Source organism: Saimiri boliviensis, chromosome 13 (assembly GCF_048565385.1).
Source record: "Saimiri boliviensis isolate mSaiBol1 chromosome 13, mSaiBol1.pri, whole genome shotgun sequence".
NCBI lineage: Eukaryota > Metazoa > Chordata > Mammalia > Primates > Cebidae > Saimiri > Saimiri boliviensis.
In genome coordinates this window covers 402992-423991 of record NC_133461.1, presented here as the reverse complement: position 1 = coordinate 423991, position 21000 = coordinate 402992, and the positions used below count along the sequence as shown (strand labels likewise).

Sequence of the window (21000 nt, the reverse complement as noted above, 5' to 3'; positions counted from 1 at the left end):
CCTGGGTAACAGGAGCGAAACTCCGTCTCAAAAAAAAAAAAAAAAAAAAAAAAAAGAAAAGAAAAGAAAAGAAAAAGAAAAAGAAAAGAAAAAGCAAGCAAGCCAAGCGTGGCCTGAAACCTTGGCCCAGAGCCGATTAGGAGCTGATGATTCATAGAGGCTCCTTCGCTTGGCCCAGGACCCATTAGGAGCTGAGGTGAAAGCTTGGCCCGGGACCAACGAGAGGCCAAACTTACAGTCCAAAACCAGAAAGGAGGTTGCCTACCCAAACCCACCGAAGCCCATTGTGCCCATGCCCACAAAATGAGAAGAAACTTCTTCCTGGGATCCCACCATCTATACAAAGGACAAAGGCGTTTTTATGCCAGGCCTTGTTCCCTTGAGTGAGCCGGAGGTTTGTGCAAGTTTTTATTGAAACGGAGGTTTTTCCATCTGTGTAGCCAGGGGCAGGTCTCTGGGCACAGCACCCTGTGCTGCTTCCCTTATTCATGCCTGCAGCTTCATCTCCCCACACCCCAGGCTGCTTTTATTTTATGTGAGGATGAGGCACTGACGCATGGGCTGGGGACTTTCCAAGGACTAAGACTCCCCTCTGGAGTAGAGACCCTAACTGCTGTTAGGGAGATTAGGCAATGCTTTTTTTTTTTTTTTCTTGCTACTTCCGCTACAAAGGGGCATTGTGTGGGGAAGAGCAGCTAGGATTCCTCCTGGGGTTGGTTTGAGGATTCTGGAAGAAAGGCACATCCATGTGTGGTTTTATTTGGATTACTATTTGGTGCTTGTTAGCGTCTAGGGAGAGGAGACAATTTGGGTTATAGGATTGTGTGTGCAAGCCCCAGATGTTAACATAAAGCATGTAGGGAAAAGAGGTTTTAGTAGGGCAACTAACCAGGTCCAAAACCAAGACTGGAATTTATTAAAAAGGGATTGTAGCCAACTGGGACTAGAGTTTGCTTTTTCCCTTAATTCGTTAATGACTTTAATTTGGTTTTTAAGCACTTGTAAATCTTTCTCTGTAAGTGTTGATCCAGAAACAGCATGTTTTAGTTAAGAGTGCAAAGGCGCCCCCTACTTCAGCTGTGAGGACACAGTTAGTCTATTTTGCATGACGACTGAGGCTAGCGAATTGCTGGATTGCTGTTGTGCTTTTACGGTTGCTACAATGCCTTCCACCCTTGTTGCATTGTGATAGAAAGATGAAACACTGACTTTCTTAAGAAGTGGAATACCACCAAACCAAGATAGGCCTTTGGTTATTGCATGTCCTATTGCTGGTTTTTCTAATACAAGATTGTCAAGTGCATGTCCTTTTTAGTTTTTTCTTTTAGTTAAATCTCCATATGATGGCATAGAAATAAGTGATCTTCTGTTCTGGAATGTGCAAGAGAATGCACTTTCCAGAAAAGAGGCCATATTAGGGATGTTACCTGACAATGCTACCATGTTAGTAGGGCTTAAAAATAACACACTGGGGACCACTGCCACCATAGTGCATGTTCCTCTCCAGTGCCAGGGAAGGATTAAGTGTAGCCAGGAGCCATAGGGAAAGTAAAGCCCTGTCCCCTGAAGGGATGGTTTTATGTTGCGGTTTATGAGGGTTTCAGCTAGATTTAGTCCACGCCTTATTAGGTTGCCTTCCCTATATCTAATGGGAGTATCTTTAGGATAAGGATATCCATTCCTAGTATAGTTATCCACAGTACCACTTGGAACTTTACATGCTGGATGGGAAGAATCTTTTTGGCAAATAGAGTTTTGAAAAATTAGAGACACAATATGCCCTGGCCAGTATCTTAGACAACCCTCCTTACAGGGTCTATTGGTTTAGTCACCCCTGTTAGTCCACAAATTTGCAGATAACTTCCATTAAATATTTTATTATTATTTTTGAAGCAGAGTCTCACTCTGTTGCCCAGGCTGGAGTGCAGTGGTGTGGTCTTGGCTCACTGCAACTTCTGCCTCCTGGGTTCAAGCAATTCTCCTGCCTCAGCCTCCTGAGTAGCTGGGATTATAGGCACATGCCACCAGAGCTGGCTTTTTTTATTTTTTATTTTTTGTATTTATAGTAGAGACGGGGTTTCACCATGTTGGTCAAGCTGGTCTTGAACTCCTGACCTTGTTATCCACCTGCCTCAGCCTCCCAAAGTGCTGTGATAACAGGTGTGAGCCACCGTGCCCAACCTACTTCCATTAAATATTACACAAGGGTCTGGGATTTCATGTGTGGACATCTTTGGGAAGAACTGGATTACTTTGTTTTCATACTGCTGATAAAGGCATACCTGAAACTGGGAACAACAGCAACAGAATAGATTTAATTGGACTTACATTTCCACATGGGTGGGGAGGTCTCAGAATCATGGGAGGAGGAGAAAGGCACTTCTTATATGGTGGCAGCAAGAGAAAATGAGGAAGAAGCAAAAGCAGAAACCCCTGATAAACCCATCAGATATCAAGAGACTTATTCACTATCTTGAGACTAGCACAGGCCCCCATGATTCAATTAACCCCCACCCCCGCCACCATGTCCCTCCCACAACAGATGGGAATTCTGGGAGATATAATTCAAGTTGAGATTTGGGTGGGGACACAGCCCAATGATATCATTCTGTCCCTGGCCCCTCCAAATCTCATATCCTCACATTTCAAAACCAGTCATGCTTTCCCAACAGTCCCCCAAAGTCTTAACTGATTTCAGCATTAACTCAAACGTCCACAGTCCAAAGTCTCATCAGAGACATGGCAAGTCTCTTCTGCCTTTGAGCCTGTAAAATGAAAACAAACTAGTTACTTCCTAGATAAAATGGGGGTACAGTCATTAGGTAAATACAGCCATTCCAAATGGGAGAAATTGGCCAAAACAAAGGGGTTACAGGGCCCATGCAAGTCAGAAATCCATGAGGGCCCTGCCCCTACAGCAAACTTGTGTCTGGGCATCCAGGCATTTCCATACATCTTCTGAAATCTAGGCGGAGGTTCCTAAATCTCAGTTCTTGACTTCTGTGCACTTGCAGGCTCACGACCACATGGAAACTGCCAAGGTTTGTGGCTTGCAGCCTCTGAAGCCACAGCCCAAGCCGTGTGTTGGCCCCTTTCCACCATAGCTGGAGTGGCTGAGACTCAGGTCACCAAGTCCGTAGGCTGTACACAGCACGGGGACTCTGGGCCTAGCCCGCAAAACCATTTTTCCTCCTAAAATTCTGGGTCTGTGATGGGAGGGACTGCCATGAAGACCTATGACATGCCCTGGAGACATTTTCCCATCGTCTTGGGGACTAACATTCGACTCCTTGTTACTTATGGAAATTTCTGCAGCCAGCTTGAATTTCTTCTCAAAAAATAGATTTTTCTTTTCTACTTCATCATTAGGCTGCAAATTTTCTGAACTTTTATGCTCTATTTCCCTTTTAAAACAAAATGCTTTTAACAGCACCTGTCACCTTTTGAATTCTTTGCTGCTTAGAAATTTCTTCCACCAGATATCCTAAATCATCTCTCTCGAGTTAAAAGTTCCACAATTTTCCAGAATGGAGGCAAAATGCCACCAGTCTCTTTGCTAAAACATAACAAGAGTCACCTTTGCTCCAGTTCCCAAAAAATTCCTCATCTTCATCTAAGACCACCTCAGCCTGAATTTTATTGTCCATATTGCTATCAGAATTTTGGACAAAGCCATTCAACAAGCCTCTAGAAGGTCCCAAACTTTTCTACATTTTCCTGACTTCTCCTGAGCCCTTTAAACTGTTCCAACCTCTGCCTGTTATCCAGTTCCAAAGTCACTTCCACATTTTCAGGTATCTTCTCAGCAACACCCACTCTACTGTTACCAATTTTACTGCATTAGTTTGTTTTCCTGCTGCTGATAAAGACATAACCAAAACTAGGAACAAGAAAAGGTTTAATCAGACTCACACATCCACATGGCTGAGGAGGTCTCAAAATCATGGTGGGAAGCAAAAGGCACTTCTTACATGGCGGCAGCAAAAGAAATTGAGGAAGAAACAAAAACAGAAACCCCTGATAAACCCGTAAGATTTCAAGAGACTTTATCATGAGAATAGCATGGGAAAGACTGGCCCCCATAATTCCAGTACCTTCCCCTGGGTCCCTCCTACAACATGTAGGAAATCTGGGCAGTGCAATTCAAGTTAAGATTTCTGTGGGGATGCAGCCAAACCATATCAAGGACCATATGTTATTTATTACCTGATAATAAGGTTGACAAGGGTTGCCATTTCTGGCTAGATGGTTACAGTTTTTCTATAGTGTCTCCCAATGTTTGGTGTCACCCTTGTTCCTTCTTAGTCTCCAGATCTCTGTACTCTTAGCAATTATGAGCACATTTTTGCAATATTTAAGGTTTCCCAAGTATGGTTCTTTTCCTCCGCTTTTAAAGCAGAAGGCATTTGCTATCTTATTAACTTTACCTAGTTTAATGGTGTGAGTCTTACCCTCAGGGGGTGTGGGTTTTTTGGGGGGTTGCATTAAAAATCCTCCCATACCATGTTTTGTTTATATCTATTAAGTTTTTAATGGTTAAACCCAGCAGAGGTAACCCCAAGATAGTGATATGGTTTGGATGTATCCCCACCCAAATCTCATCTTGAATTGTCACAATTCCCAAGTGTCGTGGGAGGAACCTGGTGGAGGTGATTGAATTGTGGGGGTGGGTCTTTCCTGCACTGTTCTCATGATAGTGAATGAGTCTCGGGGAATCTGATGGCTATAAGAAGGGGAGTTCACCAGCACAAGCTCTCTCTTTGCCGGCCGTCATCCACGTGATATGTGTTGTGTTGTGCTCCTCCTCCTTTCCTTGAGGCTTGGTTGGCTGCACAGGTTTGCACCTGTCGTGGACCGTCCGGACGGGTAGGCACGTCTGCCCGGGGGTCTCTCGACCTGCAAGAGGGTCCCAATACCTGGAAGAGGGAGTGCGCCTGAGAAAATAATAAAGACAGAGAGAGAGAAAGCGAGGCGTCTGGAGGGCTGATAGGCTGTGCCTAAACAGCAAATTTTATTTTTCAAATGCCAGGAATAAATACACTTTCTTGGCTTTTGGTTTACGTCATAGCAAGAGGAATGTAAATGTATGCCTCACATGGCCTACACAATAGAGAAATCAGATACACAGTGGTTGCAAGAGGAAATGCAAATGTATACCTTACATGGCCTATACAATTGAAAAGTCAGATACACAATCAGTGGTTGTAAAAAGTAACAGAATTTCCTGTAATCACAAAGCTTGTTTGCATCCAGACATTATTCCTCCTGGCTGCAGGTATCTCCGGTTTGATCTTGTTTTAGAACTGAGATGTGAAAAGGTTTTCTGGTTTTGCTCATCAGAATATCTCTTAACCGGATTCTCCTTTGTCTACTCCTAACTCAACTTAACTCAATTTCCCCATTCAGGAATCTCTGAGTCAGGAATCAAAGCCATCCCTTATGGTGGCATTTGCTTTGCAAATATCGACAGTTAAACCATTAGGCAGTCAGGTAAGTAAAGAAAAGGTTAAAACTTATTCTTAAAAGAGCGTCATAAAAAAGGTTAAAAAGCAGGAACCGGTTGCCGGCAGGGGGTCACTCGGTCTAGCAGCAACGCATAGTTTTAGGCCCAAACGATATTGTGGTTGATATTAGAAACTGATCAATCATCTTTCAGTTCCTATATTCCGGATAGCTCGACTGCCTCCAGTAGGAAACTGTGTTTGGGATCAAACTCACCGTATAGTGAGACTCACGCCTTTTAGGGGTCTCACACGGGAGTGTTCCCCACAGGCACCACTATTTATTTACAATCAGGTTCAGGTTCTCCAGTTTCCTCTGGGAGGAAAGTGGGTGGGTTTGGACAAGGACAGGTCTTTACGTGAGCTGCAGGTTTTTCCAGCAGCAAAGCTTGATATTTGAGGAGGTGATTATCTGTTAGCCAGATACTTCCTTAAGAGAATAGCAGTACAGCTACATTATGGGGTGTGTAAACAGGTTATTCCTCATAGTTAACTCAGCCATGCAACTGCAACTGCTCAGAGGCAAGCTGGCCATTTTTTAGCCACAAGGTTAAGCTTTTTGCTTAGGTAACCAACTGGCTGCTGGGCTGGACCTTGGGCCTAAGTTAAAACTCCCAAGGCTATTCCCTTTCTTTTTGAGACATAAAGATTAAAGGCCTTCCCTATAGGAAGACTGAGTGTGGGTGCTTTAAGTAAGGGTTGCTTTAGCTGATTAAAGGCCTTTGAGCCTCAGGTTTTTAAGTTAGGGAGTGAGTTTTAGCTGCTTGAGTTTCTTTTATAAGGTGATATCAAGGGTGAGCTATTACTTACCCAGGTATTAACAATTTACAAAAACCTGTAATGCTCAAAAATCCTCCTAGCTGTTTGAGTGTTCTGGGAAGGGTAAAGGGGGAAATAGTCTTAATTATCTTCTCATCTAATGTTTTCGTTCTTTCTGACAAGACTAGATCTAGGTACCTCACTGAAGTTTGAAAGAGCTGAGTGTTAGATTTGGAAATTTTATATCCTCTACCTGCTAAAAAATTTAAAAGAACTTTAGTGTCTTCTTGAGAACCCCCTCTGTTGGGGCACAGAGGAGAATATTATCTACATATTGTAAAACTTTAACCTGAGGATGAGAAAACTCAGAGGTTTTTGATCATGCTTGCCCAAACAGGTGGGGGCTGTTTTGGAATCCTTGAGGCAGTACTGTCCAGGTTAACTAGTTAGCCTGGTTGGAGGGACATTTTTATAGCAAACAAGTATTGGGAGTCAGGGTGCAATGGTATTCAGAAAAAGGCATTCTTTAGGTTTAAAACTGTGAATCATTTAGTTCCCGCAGGCATTTGAGATAGCAAAGTATAAAGATGAGGAACCACTGGATGGATTGGAACTATAGCTTTATTAATGGGATGGAGGTTCTGAACCAGCCTCCATTCTCCACTGGATTTCTGTACCCCTAATATTGGGGTTTTGCAACACTCAAGAAGGTTTTGTGCTTTTAAATTATTAATGATAGCTTTTAGGTTTTGTTTTTTCAGCTTTTGGCTTTAGGGGGTACTGCTTTTGGTTAGGGAAGAAGGTGAAAAAAATTTTTTAAGACCGCATTAGGAGTGAACATGATTGCTAAGATGGTGAAATTTTTAAGGTGAATTTGGATCAGTATAGTGCTTGTAGCCTGGCCAGTTTTCCCTTGACTTGCCTACACCTCTGGGTTAATATTGGTTTTTACTAAGGGGAGGACAAAGAGTTTGTTCTGGAGCCATAAGGAAGGTGGCTCCCATATGGGCTAGATTATCTTTACCTAGTAAAGGGGTGGGACTTTTACGCTGATTAAAAACGTATGACTAAATAGCAAGCTCCTCCAACTGCAACTGAGAAGCTGTGAAACACGTTGGGTTAAGGGCTTTCCCAAGACACCCAGCACGGTGGTGCTGTGGGAGGAAAGAAGGGATGAATTGCAGAACACAGGCCGGCTCCAGTGTTGGGAGGGAAGTTCACCTTCCTCCCTTCTACCTTCAGAATTACCCAGGGCTCCTGAATAGTGATGACAGTTTGACCCACTGCAGCCGGGGAATTAATCCCTGGGACTCATTAGTCTTGCTGGACCATTTGGGAAACTGGTTCTGGATCCAGTGACCTATGTCTCTGGGAACAGTTGGACTTCCAGTGGTTTCCACCACAGGCTGGACAGGGTTGAGGTGGCTTCTTCTTGATGTCTGGGCAATCCTTTTTGAAATGCCCTGGTTTGCTACACTGGTAGCCATTAGCGGATGCACCTTGGGGATTCTGGATTTTACAGGCCTGTAATGCAGCCACTAGAGCGTGTGTGTGTGTGTGTGTGTGTGTGTGTGTGTGTGTGTGTGTGTTAATAGTTCCTCTTCTTCTCCTGGGCCTCCTCCAGGTTTTTATTGTAAAAGACTGAAGTGGCCACTTTACAGAGGTTCTTTAAAGTACTATTTGGACCTGTGGCCAGTTTTCTTTTGATATTAAGGGCTTCCTGAGTAATAAATTTATTTTTTAAGATTAACTGTCAGGCCGGGCGCGGTGGCTCAAGCCTGTAATCCCAGCACTTTGGGAGGCCGAGGCGGGTGGATCACGAGGTCGGGAGATCAAGACCATCCTGGTCAGCAAGGTGAAACCCCGTCTCTACTAAAAATACAAAAAATTAGCTGGGCATGGTGGCGCGTGCCTGTAATCCCAGCTACTCAGGAGGCTGAGACAGGAGAATTGCCTGAACCCAGGAGGCGGAGGTTGCGGTGAGCCGAGATCGCGCCATTGCACTCCAGCCTGGGTAACAAGAGCAAAACTCCGTCTCAAAAAAAAAAAAAAAAAAAAAAGATTAACTGTCACTTAACAGAATCAGGAGATTGGAAGGTGTTTTTTAAGCCTTTTAGTATGCACATCAGAAAGTGTTTTTCCCCCCATTCATTTATAGAACTGTTGGGATTCCAATTGGGATTTTCAAGGGCTACTGCCTCCCTCCCTGTTGGGAATAGCGGTTTTGCTGTCAGATCACCTTTCTTTCTTTTAGACTTCTTCCTTTAAACTTTTAGCCAGGCGCGGTGGCTCAAGCCTGTAATCCCAGCACTTTGGGAGGCCGAGGCGGGTGGATCACAAGGTCGAGAGATCGAGACCATCCTGGTCAACATGGTGAAACCCCGTCTCTACTAAAAATACAAAAAATTAGCTGGGCATGGTGGCGTGTGCCTGTAATCCCAGCTACTCAGGAGGCTGAGGCAGGAGAATTGCCTGAACCCAGGAGGCGGAGGTTGCAGTGAGCTGAGATCGCGCCATTGCACTCCAGCCTGGGTAACGAGCGAAACTCCGTCTCAATTCCGTTTTTTTTTTTTTTTTTTTTTTTTTTTTTGCAACAGTTAGTGTTTGGATTAAAAGTAGCATATCATGTTTTTATCATGTTTTTAAGTTAAACACTTGGATTAAATTTTAGAAAGCCTCTATATATTTATTAGGGATATTAGAGAACCTGCCCAGGTCCCCTTTTATTTAAGGTCCTGCAATGAGAAGGAAAGTTAAACCCTAGTAGCATATTGTCCCTTGGACATTTCTTGCAGGGGCAACAGTGAAGTTGGGAATTTCTTGAGGGGCACTATCAGAAGAGCTAATGCTTTGGCTACTGGGAACCTCAAATATATGGGGCAGGTAGGGTACCCAGAAGTTGCATTTGAGGGTTCCCCAGGGTTTGTTTTGACGCCAGGGAACTATCCTTTGAAGGCTTGATGTGACTGCTAAGACAGTGGGGTTAACTGTACAATGCTTAAAGATTTGGGTTTTCTTGCAAGGCAAAGAAAACCTGTACATTGGGAACCGCCAACCATTTGCCCTTTTGCCTACAGAAGTTTTAGTAGTTGAATAGTATAGAAATCAAGATTTTCCTCGGAAAGCCAGGTTTGTTTGTTCCCAAGATGATAACAAGGCCACACCCCTGTGTAATAGAATATAAACCACTTGCTCTGTAGAGTCTTAGGATTAAAGGAGTTCCAGTGATTTAGAATGCACTCAAGGAAAGTATAGACTGCAGATGAAACCCATTTAAAAAGAGAGTGGGAGATGAGGTGTTCCTTAGTCCCCTTCCTCCATTTGGTGTGACACAGGGTGGAAGGACAGAGAGAAAAAATGTTGCACTTTTGCCCTTCTCTGCTTTTGTCCTTTCCTCTGGATCCTGGCAACCTCATAGGTGCTGCCCCACGGATACAAGAGTGACCTTTATTCATGGATCTGGAGGAGCTAGTAGGCATGACTAGTCATGCTTAACTGCTCAAAGCACTAGCTTTTTGCCCTGTTGGATTCTTAGACCCACTCAGCCCAAAAGGCTCCCAAGGTGTCCCACAGGCATGGGAGAGATTATGTAGTAGTTGGACTTGGGCAAGACTCTTTAATGGAGGGAATGTTTTATCACCATATTTGGCATTTAGATTCTCTTGCTATGGCCTCAGTGAAAAACTGGAATCCCACAGAATGGGACTGTTTAACTTCCAAACACAATTTTTTTTTCTTTTTTGGTTTAAATTCCAATGTAGTTGAATGCAGAACAGGTGCCTTAAAAAAATCATTAAAATTGAATGGCTGCCCTTCCTTTGATGGGGATGGTATTGAAGTTAAGACCTGTTTTATTAGGATAGCTTTCTCCTGGCTGTTGAAAGTGGATTTTTTCTTCTGTTTGTTTACAAGTAGGATGTGGGGTCTGATCACTGATAGAGGGACATAAAAGGCAAAAGAATTAGGAAACTAGAGGTTTGGGGAGGGCTGACGAGGCTCCTCGTGGAGAAAAATCTTATTCCACTAGGTGGCGCTGTAGGGTTGCAAATGTTACTAAGTTAAAAACTCTGACTCCAAATTCTTTTCAGGCAAAAGTTAGAAAGAGAGGTTTGGGCGGGGCGCAGTGGCTCTCGTCTGTAATCCCAACACTTTGGGAGACCAAGGCAAGCAGATCACGTGGTCAAGAGCTCGAGACCATAGTGAAACCCCGTCTCCACTAAAATACAAAAATTAGCTGGACGTGGTGGTGTGCACCTGTAGTCCCAGCTACTCAGGAGGCTGAGGCCGAAGAATTGCTTGAACCCAGGAGGTGGAGGTTGCGGTGAGCCGAGATTGCACCACTGCACTCCAGCCTGGCGCCTAGCAACGGAGTGAGACTCTGTCTCAAAAAAATAATAAATTAAAAAAAATGAAATTATTTTCCCACAACTTCTTAGTGCCAGGGGAAAAGAAAGAAAAAAAAAAAAAAGAAAGAGGTTTGGAATTTGATAGGCTGTCCGCATAGCATAACCTGCCTCCAGTATAAGAAAATTAAATTGTCTTATAAAGGAACTATTTAAATTTATTGAACAATGCTCAACTTTTTTTTTTTTTTTTTTTTTTTTTTTAGACAGAGTCTCACTCTGTGACCCAGACTGGAGTGCAGTTGCGCAATCTTGGCTCACTAGAACCTTTGCCTCCTGGGTTCAAGTGATTCTCCTGCCTCAACTTCTTAAGTAGCTAGGATTACAGGCACCCATCACCACACCTGGCTAATTTTTATATTTTTAATAGAGATAGGGTTTCACCATGTTGGTAAGGCTGGCCTCGAACTCCTGACTTCATGATCTGCCCACTTTGGCCTCCCAAAGTGCTGTGATTACAGGCATGAGCCACCATGCCCGGCCAATGCTTTTATATGAAGGAAAAAAGAACCCAAATGGAGAGAAGGATATTCACTTGGGGTGAAGTATCCTCCCATGTGTTACCATGAATGTTTATTCCTGAGGGATAAAGAGACCTTACTAGGTAAAAATTTAGACTGAAATATTGAATTCCCTATTTCTAGGAAGTTACAAAAAGAATAACTTTTTTTTGAGATGGAGTCTTGCTCTGTTGCCAGACTGGAGTGCAGCGGCACAATCTTGGCTCACTGCAACCTCTGTCTCCTGGGTACAAGCGATTCTCCGGCCTCAGTCTCCCAAGGAGCTGAGACTACAGGTGCATGCCACCATGCCCAGCTAATTTTTTGTATTTTTAGTAGAGATGGGGTTTCATCATGTTGGCCAGGATGGTCTCAATCTCTTGACCTTGTGATCTACCTGCCTCGGCCTCCCAAAGTGCTGGGGTTGCAGGTGTGTGCCACCATGCCCAGCCTAACAATAACTTTTTGAATTACATTCCTGATTACTAATACACTGACTTAACTTTGCCCAGCAAAATTATATCCCTGGATTGCAAAACCACCTGCAACATTGCATACAAAGAAGGGATAAGAGACATGATAGCCACAAGAAGAAAGAAGGAAAATGCGATACAAAAAGACTGGTAATCCCTGGGCTGACACCTGACAGGCTGATGGGGACTGGAGTTAACTTAAGGACCTTTAGATAACACCGAAGCATAGTCCCAGCCAGAAATCTTCAGTTGCCGTAGGACCTGCTTCCAATCTCTGATGGCTAGGCCTTCCATGAAAGGAAACTAGATTGGAATAGACAAGAAGCCTTGGAAAAAAGGGTTAAAGGTTTGCTTTTACTCACCCTTCGCATGAATTCCGTCTTTCCAAGACAATGCCCCAAAATATGTTGTAGTCTCAGCAACGCACCAAGATGTAACAGTCTCTGTTGTCTGAGATAATACACAGAGTTCTTTGTCCTACCTCCAAGAAGATTAAGGAGTGCAGGCACAAAGGTGAGGCTGGAGCAACAGTTTAATAAGCTAAAGAAGAAAACTCTCTGCCAGCAGAGAGGAGGTCCTAAACCAGGTGCCTGCCCACTTTAAGGCCCATTCTGGGGTTTTTATGAACTGGAAGGGGAAGATGTGCTTAGTTTGCAGGTTGTCTTGGAGAACGCGTGACTTAACTTGGCTCAGGACCAATTAGAAAGCTTGGCCTGGGACTCTGGCCTAGGACAAATTAGGTGCTGAAGTGATGATTCATAGAGGCTGCTTAGCTTGGCCCAGGACCTATAAGGAGTTGAAGTGAAAGCTTTACCTGGGACTAATCAGGGGCTGAAGTGGTGATTCAGAGGCTGGACTCACAGTCCAAAAAAGGGAAAGAAGAGTGCCCACTGTGCCCATGCCCAAAAAATGAGAAGAAACTTTTTCCTGGGAGCCTACTGACTATAAACAAATGACAAGGACACTTTTATGCTGGCCTTTTTCTTTTAGGAGTGACTCAGAGGTTTGTGCAAGTTTTTATCCAGATGGGCCGAGGCTTTTCTCTCTGTAGCTATGGGCCTATCTCCAGGCACAGCATCCTGTGCTAGTTCCCTTATTAGTGCCTGCAGCTTGATTTTGTTTCCCCAGGCTGCTTCTTATGTTACATGGGGATGAGGCACAAACCCATGGGTCAGGGGCTCTCCAGGGACCCTTCCCTTGTTATATCTATGGCAAGCTAACTAATTCCTTTCATAATCTCCGAAGACTTTTCCGTACTCATCACACCAGCAGGGTTTCCCTTTAGGGTAACCCAGCCAGGGCCACTATGGGCCAAGGGACACACACACACACACACACACACACACACACACACACAATTTTGGGAACCCAATCTTATTTAGCCAAAGAGAAATGTCAAGCTGGGAACTGGATCATGCAGACCTGCCTCCCTTTTGGTTCCTAAATAAGATGGCTATGAGATGAAAGGCTACACCCCTCCCACATTTTGCTGAAAAGAAAATTGCTGGTAAGCTATTAAAACTTCACTATGGCAAAGCGAATTAACAGCTTATCTTTACAGGTGCAGTTACCCAGGCCTGCCAGACATAAATGCTTATCTGATTGTTCCTCTACCCCATTTTGTCTGTGTTGTATCTTACGTAAAATGCGGATTCCCCATATTTTTCCTCTGCTCCCTTTTGTTTATGTGAAAACTGTGTTTCTCAATATCTTGCCCTTTCCCCTTTAAATCTGGAGTCCTCAAAGTCATCTCTGGAGAAAGGCATAGCCCCATCTCCTGAGCACATCCTTAACTTTGGCAAATCTCCTCAAGTGACTGAGATTTGTTTTGTCACTTTCTTTGATTGACATCTGGTAACCATGAAGGGATCCTGAGTGAAAGTGACCCAGTCTGCAGCAGTTTGCATCTCTGTGCTTGGTACTGGCTTGGGCACCTTATAACCTGAACAAACAATTTGCTGAAGTCTGGGACCTCTTTGCTCCAGGGATCCCTGAGCTTCCAACGTTTCTCGGTTGGGGATCTGAGGTTTATTTGCTGTTTAAAAAAAAAAAAACCCTCCTCTTTGTGGGAGTTTTTCCACTTGTTTTCATCAAGAAAGGTGAGTTGTCTGCTTCTGCATTGGCAGAGTGTGGTCTCCAGCTTGGGCCCCGTCACTAGGTAAGAAACTGGTTTGGAATTCTGTCTTGCAAATTCTTTAAACGACCAAAGTTAGCATTAACAACCAGCTCGTGCTAACTTCCTGCTTACACTTGGAGTGCTCAGAAATCATGTTTTGTGTGATCACTGTTAGTTTTGCTTAACTGTTTTTGTTGCGTGTGTGTGTGTGTGTGTCTGTGTGTGTGTCTGTGTCTGTGTGTCTGTGTGTGTCTGTGTGTGTGTCTGTGTGTCTGTGTCTGTGTGTGTCTTGTGTCTGTGTGTCTGTGTCTGTGTGTCTGTGTATGTGTGTGTCTGTGTGTGTGTCTGTGTGTGTCTGTGTCTGTGTCTGTGTGTCTGTGTCTGTGTGTCTGTGTCTGTGTGTCTGTGTATGTGTGTGTCTGTGTGTGTCTGTGTGTGTCTGTGTATGTGTGTGTCTGTGTGTGTCTGTGTATGTGTGTCTGTGTGTCTGTGTCTGTGTGTGTCTGTGTGTCTGTGTCTGTGTGTGTCTGTGTCTGTGTCTATGTGTGTGTCTGTGTGTGTGTCTGTATGTGTGTGTCTGTGTGTGTGTGTGTGTGTGTGTCTGTGTGTGTGTCTGTGTGTGTGTCTGTGTCTGTGTGTCTGTGTCTGTGTGTGTCTGTGTGTCTGTGTCTGTGTGTGTGTCTGTGTGTATCTGTGTGTATGTGTGTGTCTGTGTCTGTGTGTGTGTGTGTGTCTGTGTGTGTCTGTGTCTGTGTGTGTGTCTGTGTGTGTGTATGTGTGTGTCTGTGTCTGTTTTGGTCCTTTTCCTTATCAGATTTGACCAACTCTGAGCCTTGTAGCTCATGAGTGTGGAATCTTCTGCACTGAAGAAACAGAGCACTTTGCTCCCCTCAGTCTTTTAGGGCATTCTCAGGCAACTGAGAATCACATGAGGGTGTCTGGGAGAAACACTCCCTAAGAAGTGCAGCAGCTCCAAATAGGTTTCCCCTTTCAGAAGAACATATTTAGGGTCTAATCTCAGAAGGAACCGACCCTTCCTGCACCTTGAGCCCCTAACACATTTGTGCCAGGTAGCCATGACACAGGTAAACCAAACTGGTTTAGGAGGTAATGGCTTTGAAAATCCAGGTCCACAAGCAGCACATTTTGGGTCCGACACATGACCCGACTTCACCAATTCCGAAGGGGAGCTCTAAATTACGGAGAACAAGGCCTCTAAGACCCCTGCAGCTGCAGAACACAAAACTCCCCATTTAGAAATTCTGGCTGGATTAATGCAAAATACTTATGGCAGATTGTCTTACAAATATTTAACCAAGTGGACCACTAGAACTAAAGCAGATTCTAAGTTACAATGACCTAAATGCGGATCTTTTGAGATGCCCAAATTAGTGTACCTGAGACCCAGAATGGAAAATGCAGGCACAACAAATAAGCAACCAGAATGGGAGAGTTCTTTTCAGTGGCATACAGAGAGTAGCAAAACGGGTGAAGACTGCCTCATCTCTCTATAGGAGGCAAACAAGCAACTTAGAAATACTCAGGAACTCTCTAACCCTTTACCTCTCTTAAAGACATCCTCGAAATCCCTTACTCTCCACTTGGTGACTCCACCTACACGCCCACTCTACCCTGACTTCTGTGACCTTCCCCAGACCAGATCTGTCCCTCTTTTCTCCTTCATGTCTAACACTCGCTCAACAGAAGGCAGTCAGGAGTCTGACTCTGAAGCCCCCACCTGCTGATGATTCCCTGACAACCCCAGTGGCAGTGTCTCATCTGGAAGATGTGGAAAAGGGGGACCCTATAGGGACTTCTCTCATAATCACCCCATTTCAGGAACAACTGGTAACAGATAGGGAAACCCCAGCCATTATCTACCAACCTTGGTCAAAGGCTGAATTATGAGGCATAAAGAATTTCCTGACTCCCATAAAGATCCAATCAGGTTTGCCCAAGAATTTGAGCTCATTATCAGAACCTATGACCCAGGTCATTCAGAACTTTATCAGCCAGTCCACATGTTGGTCTCAGAAGTTAAAGCTAAAGAATGGCTAGAAAAAGTACAATGGGGCTGAGTACAGTGGCTCATGCCTGTAATCCCAGCACTTTGGGAGGCCGAGGTGGGTGGATCACGAGGTAAAGAGATCGAGACAATCCCAGCTAACATGGTGAAAACCCATCTCTACTAAAAAGGCAAAAATTAGCTGGGCATGGTGGCATGTGCCTGTAGTCCCAGCTACTCAGGAGGCTGAGGCAGAATAATCACTTGAACCCAGAGGCGGGGGTTACAGTGAACCGAGATAATGTCACTGCACTCCAACCTGGTGACAGAGTGAGACTCTGTCTCAAAAAAAAAAAAAAAGTTAAGAAAAAGCACAACGGTCAGATCCTATAACAGATTTGACCCCTGAAGGCCCAATAGAGCCACAACAATCAGCCCCCCAAAATCCAGAAGACAGATGTAAAGCCCCATGGGAATGAGCACTGACTCTGCTAAATACTGTTCCTTCAGTGTTCCAAACGGTTGTGGACTAGGAAAAAATCCAGCAATGCCGCTAGAACCCAAAAGATCAGTTTTAGATTATTTCACACGTTTTGATAAAACTTTTAGACAATATTCTGGGATATCAGGTGATTGCACTGAAAACAATAAAAATTATACATTATTAAATGCAAATTTCTTAAGCAGACTAGATGATGATTTAGCTACCCTTGAACAATGCCACAGGATAAATTGGGCCAAAGAAAGAACTAATGAACTAGTTAACTTAGATGACCAATTATCCCACCCTATGATAAAAAGAAAAGCAGAAGATTGCTGGAGTTATGCATGTACAGCTAAAGCAGTTATCTTCTCAAACTTCTTAGCCCCAGAAATATTTTAAACTGTCTTGATCTGAGAACCCTTCCCTCCCAGTCTGTTGCTATTGTAAAAGACCGGGACACCTTAAAAGGGATTGCCTTAGGCTGAAATGAAAGAAAAGGGAGGAAAATACAACTCAAGAAGATTAGGGGTGCTCCGAGGAAGTACAGGAGTTTCACATCTCCAAATATTCTATCCCGAAAAAAAAATCAGGAGAGAATAATATAATAAACCATGAACTTACAAATGCCTTACAGGCATAACTGCATCTCTGATAATTCTCAGCTTATTTAGAAACCGTATTCCTCAGAGTAATAAAAAAGTTAACGTGGTGGGTATGTCTAATAAAACAATCTTCTGCGTTAAATCCAAACCTATACCTTCCCATTTCATCGGGTTCAGCTCCCCCACCACAGGCTCTAAGTGTGACACGCTCTGTAGGTCCCATATGTTTCTTACATGCCCCGCAGCCCTTGTCAAGCTTTTGGGCCATGATCTCCTCAACATCCATAATGCCGTTACCTCTTTTTCATCAAAAGGTGAAATTTTTAAAGAATTGGAGCTGCAGGACCCAAAAAAATAAAATAAAATAAAATTTAAAGATGTCCCAATGATGTACCACAATTTAGTACTAGTAATGTTCAAACATCACCTTGTGACCAGGAAGATGAAATGGAGAGAGAGGAGGAAATATTAGGAGAGAAAAGAAGACATTAGAATTAAAAGTAGGAAACAATAAAACTCCTTTTAGCTTCCCCAATTTTGCTGTTAATACCAGAAGCAGAACACTTGCTCCAGGATGTCCCTTTCCACTTCTGGTCTCAGTGAAATACAGATATAGGGAAAATATTCTCAGCCACTACAATAAAGGTAGAGATAAACCTGAAGAAGCCCCTACCCAAACTTAAACAATGTCCTCTACAGCAGGAAGCCATAGATGGAATCGACCCTATCATACAAGATTATCTGAAAAGGGAACTCAATATTCCCTGCACAAGTCCCTGCAAGAGCCCTATATTCCCAGTAAAGAAGCCAAGTGGGAGAGGATGGAGATTTGTGCAGGACTTGAGGGCAATAATATCAGGATACCCAGACACCCAGTAATCCCCAACCTACAAATCCCTCTATCAGCTCTGCCCACCACCAGCCAGTGTTTCTCAGTTGCAGATCTCTGCAGTGCCTTCTTCAGTAACCCGGTAGCTCCAGCCAGCTCCAGCCAGCCAGTATTTGTTTCCCTTTACTTGGAAAGAACAGCAATTAGTGTGGACTGTAATGCCCCCAGGGTATACAGAAAGCCCTACTCACTTTTCCCAAATACTAAAAGCTGATTTGGAGGATTTAATTTCTCCCCAGGGCTCAACACTAATTCCTTACATAGATGCCCTTCTCCTTTGTTCAGACACACTATCTTCCCCTCAGGAAGATAGTCTATACTCAAATAGCCGCCAAGGGACACAAAGTGTCCAAACACAAACTTCAGCTATGCTTACCACAAGTTAAGTATTTGGGGGCATGTTGTCTCAGTCAAAGGACTGAATATTAACCCTGACAGACTGAGAGGAATTTTAGAATTTTAGCTTTCCCAATGCCTGTCACTAACAACTTAGAGGATTTGGGGTCCTGGCTGGCTATTACAGAAACTGGATACCAAATGTCTTCCTTATGACTCAACCTCTGTAGGCATACCTAAAAAATGAACAACCTGATCCCATCTTGTGGACTCCTGAGGGACAATCAGCTGCACAACAAACAAAGGAAATTCTGACTAATGCCCCAGCCTCAGGGCACCCAAACTACAAATTGCCTTTTTCCCTTTTCATACACAAAACTGGAGGTACTGCATCCAGGGTACTGATCCAGAAACATGGTGATCATCAGAGAACTATAAGCTATTAGAGCCAGTACCTGCACCCTGTGGCTCGAGGGCTGCCTCCTGGTGTGAGAGCATAGCAACCATGGCCTTTCTGTACGAGTCTGTTGAAAAAATAATTATGGGTTTCCCCCTTACCATTTTTGTGCCGCATTCTCTTGAGACCCTGCTAAACTCTCATCATACTCAACATGTCTGTCAACTGGTTAGCCTCTTATTAGATTTTACTTTTACCATCTTCCAATATTACCATTTCCCGCTGTAATAATCTTAATCTGGCCACTGTCTTGCCAGGCCCTTTTGACAAGACCCCTCATGACTGTGTTCTGATGACTGACTGACTTCTCACCCCCAAGACAGACTTACAAGAGATGCCACTGGATAATGCTACGATAGAATGGTATACAGATGGGTCTAATTTAAGAGGAGAGGATGGAAATTTTAGAGTAGGGTATGCTGTGGTTTCCTTACTACAGGTAATTGAAACCTGTCCTCTTCCCCAAGCCAGATCATCTCAAGTGGCTGAACTGATTGCCCTGACCCATTTGTATTTTGTCAATTGGCAAAATACAAAGTTGCAAACATTTACACTGACAGCTGCTATGCTTTTGGAGTTCACATGACTTTGGGATGCTATGGCAAGACAGAGGTTATTTTACCTCCTCGGGGCAACCCATAAAAAATGTACAACATGCATCAGAGCTGTTAGAAGCTATTCTAAAACCAAAACATTTGACAATTATGAAAATCCCAGCCACCCAAAATCAGACACCACAGAAAGGTAACCAGTTGGCTGATGCCACAGCTAGAAGAGCAGCACCAGAGCCATCAGCCCCAATCCAGGAAATGGCCATAAAACCCCAAACACTTAGAAACACAATGAAAAAACCCAGAGCATAGCTTCTACCAAAGAGAAATTTACTTGGAAATGGGTATACTTTTCTCCCAAAACCGAAATATAGTGTGGACCTAATAATAATAAACCCATTATTCCAATGGGATGCCAGGTGTCCCTCATGGAATACATTCATAATCTAACCCATCATAATCCAGATAAAGTGATATCCCGGTATAGACAGTATTACCAGAAACCATCCTTCACAGTGGTACAAAAGATTTACTCTTGATGTGTTATTTGTCTCAAATACAACACAGGAAAGCCCCTCCATGGGGCCTACGGTCATTTTCCCCTTCCAGCTGGACCTTTGGAGGTATGGCAGCTTGATTTTGTTCAGCTGCCATCATCTCCAGATTACAAGTATGTTTTAGTTATGGTCTGCATGTTTTCCCCTTGGGTTGAAGCTTCTCCCTGCAGGCACGCAACAGCCATGGCTGTTGGAAAAATCCTACTAGAAAAAATTATCCCCCGTGGCAAGTCCCATGTGAACTTCACAGTGACAGGGGAATTCACTTTACTGGCCAGGTTATCCAAAATATTTGTAAAACTTGGCCCGTACTTTAACATTTTAACATGTGCCTACCATCCCCAATCCTCAGGCCTAGTGGAGAACCACAACTGGCTAAATAAATTTCCTCAACTGATTGAGACTTGTCTCATTTTCTTCGACTGACCACACACACGCACATACGCACACACACGCGCACACGTACACATGCATGCACACGCACGCATGCACACACACGGACGCGCGCACACACACGCATACGCACGCATGCACACACGCACACGGACGCGCGCACACACACGCACACGCACGCATACGCACGCATGCACACACGCACACGGACGCGCGCACACACGCATACGCACGCATGCACACACGCACACGGACGCGCGCACACACGCACGTACACACGCATGCACACGGACGCGCGCACGCGCACACACACACATACACGGACGTGTCTCACACCACAGCAGCCGCCTCGGGGCGCCGCAGCCCACGCACCCCCAGCGCTGCGGTCACTCTCTTCTCCGGCCACGCCGGGGGAGCGGCTTCCCCGCTGGGCCACGCCGGCTCCGGGGCGGCGGACGGGGCCGGGCCGCCTCTGGGGAGGGCGCCCGCTCTGGGGTCTTTCTCCGCGGAGGAGGCCGCGCAGGAGCAACCCCGGGGGACCAGCGGCGGAAGCGGACGGACGCCTCGCAGCCTCCCGCCCACAGCGGCCCTGCCCGTCTCAGCTTCGCCGCCTTCGCTGCTTTGGGCCGCGCCCGCCCACGTCAGCTCCCTGCTTTGAAGCACAGCGCTCCCTCGCCCCGCAGCGCCGCAGCCGCGCGGTTCCCGCGTTTCCCCGCGTGGCGCACCCTGCGCGCAGTCCACGCGGCCACCCGACGCCGCGCTCTGCCCTGTCCCGCCTAGCCAAGGGCTTCGACCCGCCCCCTTTGCCGCCCGCTCCCAGTCTCCGGCCTAGCGCCGGTCGTCGCCCCGCCCCCCGCTCTCCGCGCCCGCAACCCTCCCCGCACACACCGTGCCGACTCCCCGCCAGCGCACGGCCCACCTGGCGTCGTCTTCGCCCCGCCCATTCACCGCCCACCTCGCGGCAGTCTTCGCCC

The 21000-nt window shown here is 45.1% G+C and overlaps 1 long non-coding RNA gene across 3 annotated transcripts; it reads right to left on the bottom strand.

The window, feature by feature from the left end:
* Nucleotides 1-2296: 2296 nt before the first annotated feature.
* LOC141580756 (uncharacterized) lies at nt 2297-20180 on the bottom strand. 3 transcript variants are annotated; one of them, XR_012513055.1, is made up of 3 exons: nt 11999-20180; nt 3913-4934; nt 2297-2765 (listed from the first exon to the last, which is right to left on the bottom strand). It is a non-coding gene; the product is annotated as an uncharacterized LOC141580756 (long non-coding RNA). The 3 variants fall into 3 exon arrangements; XR_012513053.1 differs by having other exon boundaries at nt 2297-4934; XR_012513054.1 differs by having other exon boundaries at nt 2297-4916.
* Nucleotides 20181-21000: the final 820 nt, after the last annotated feature.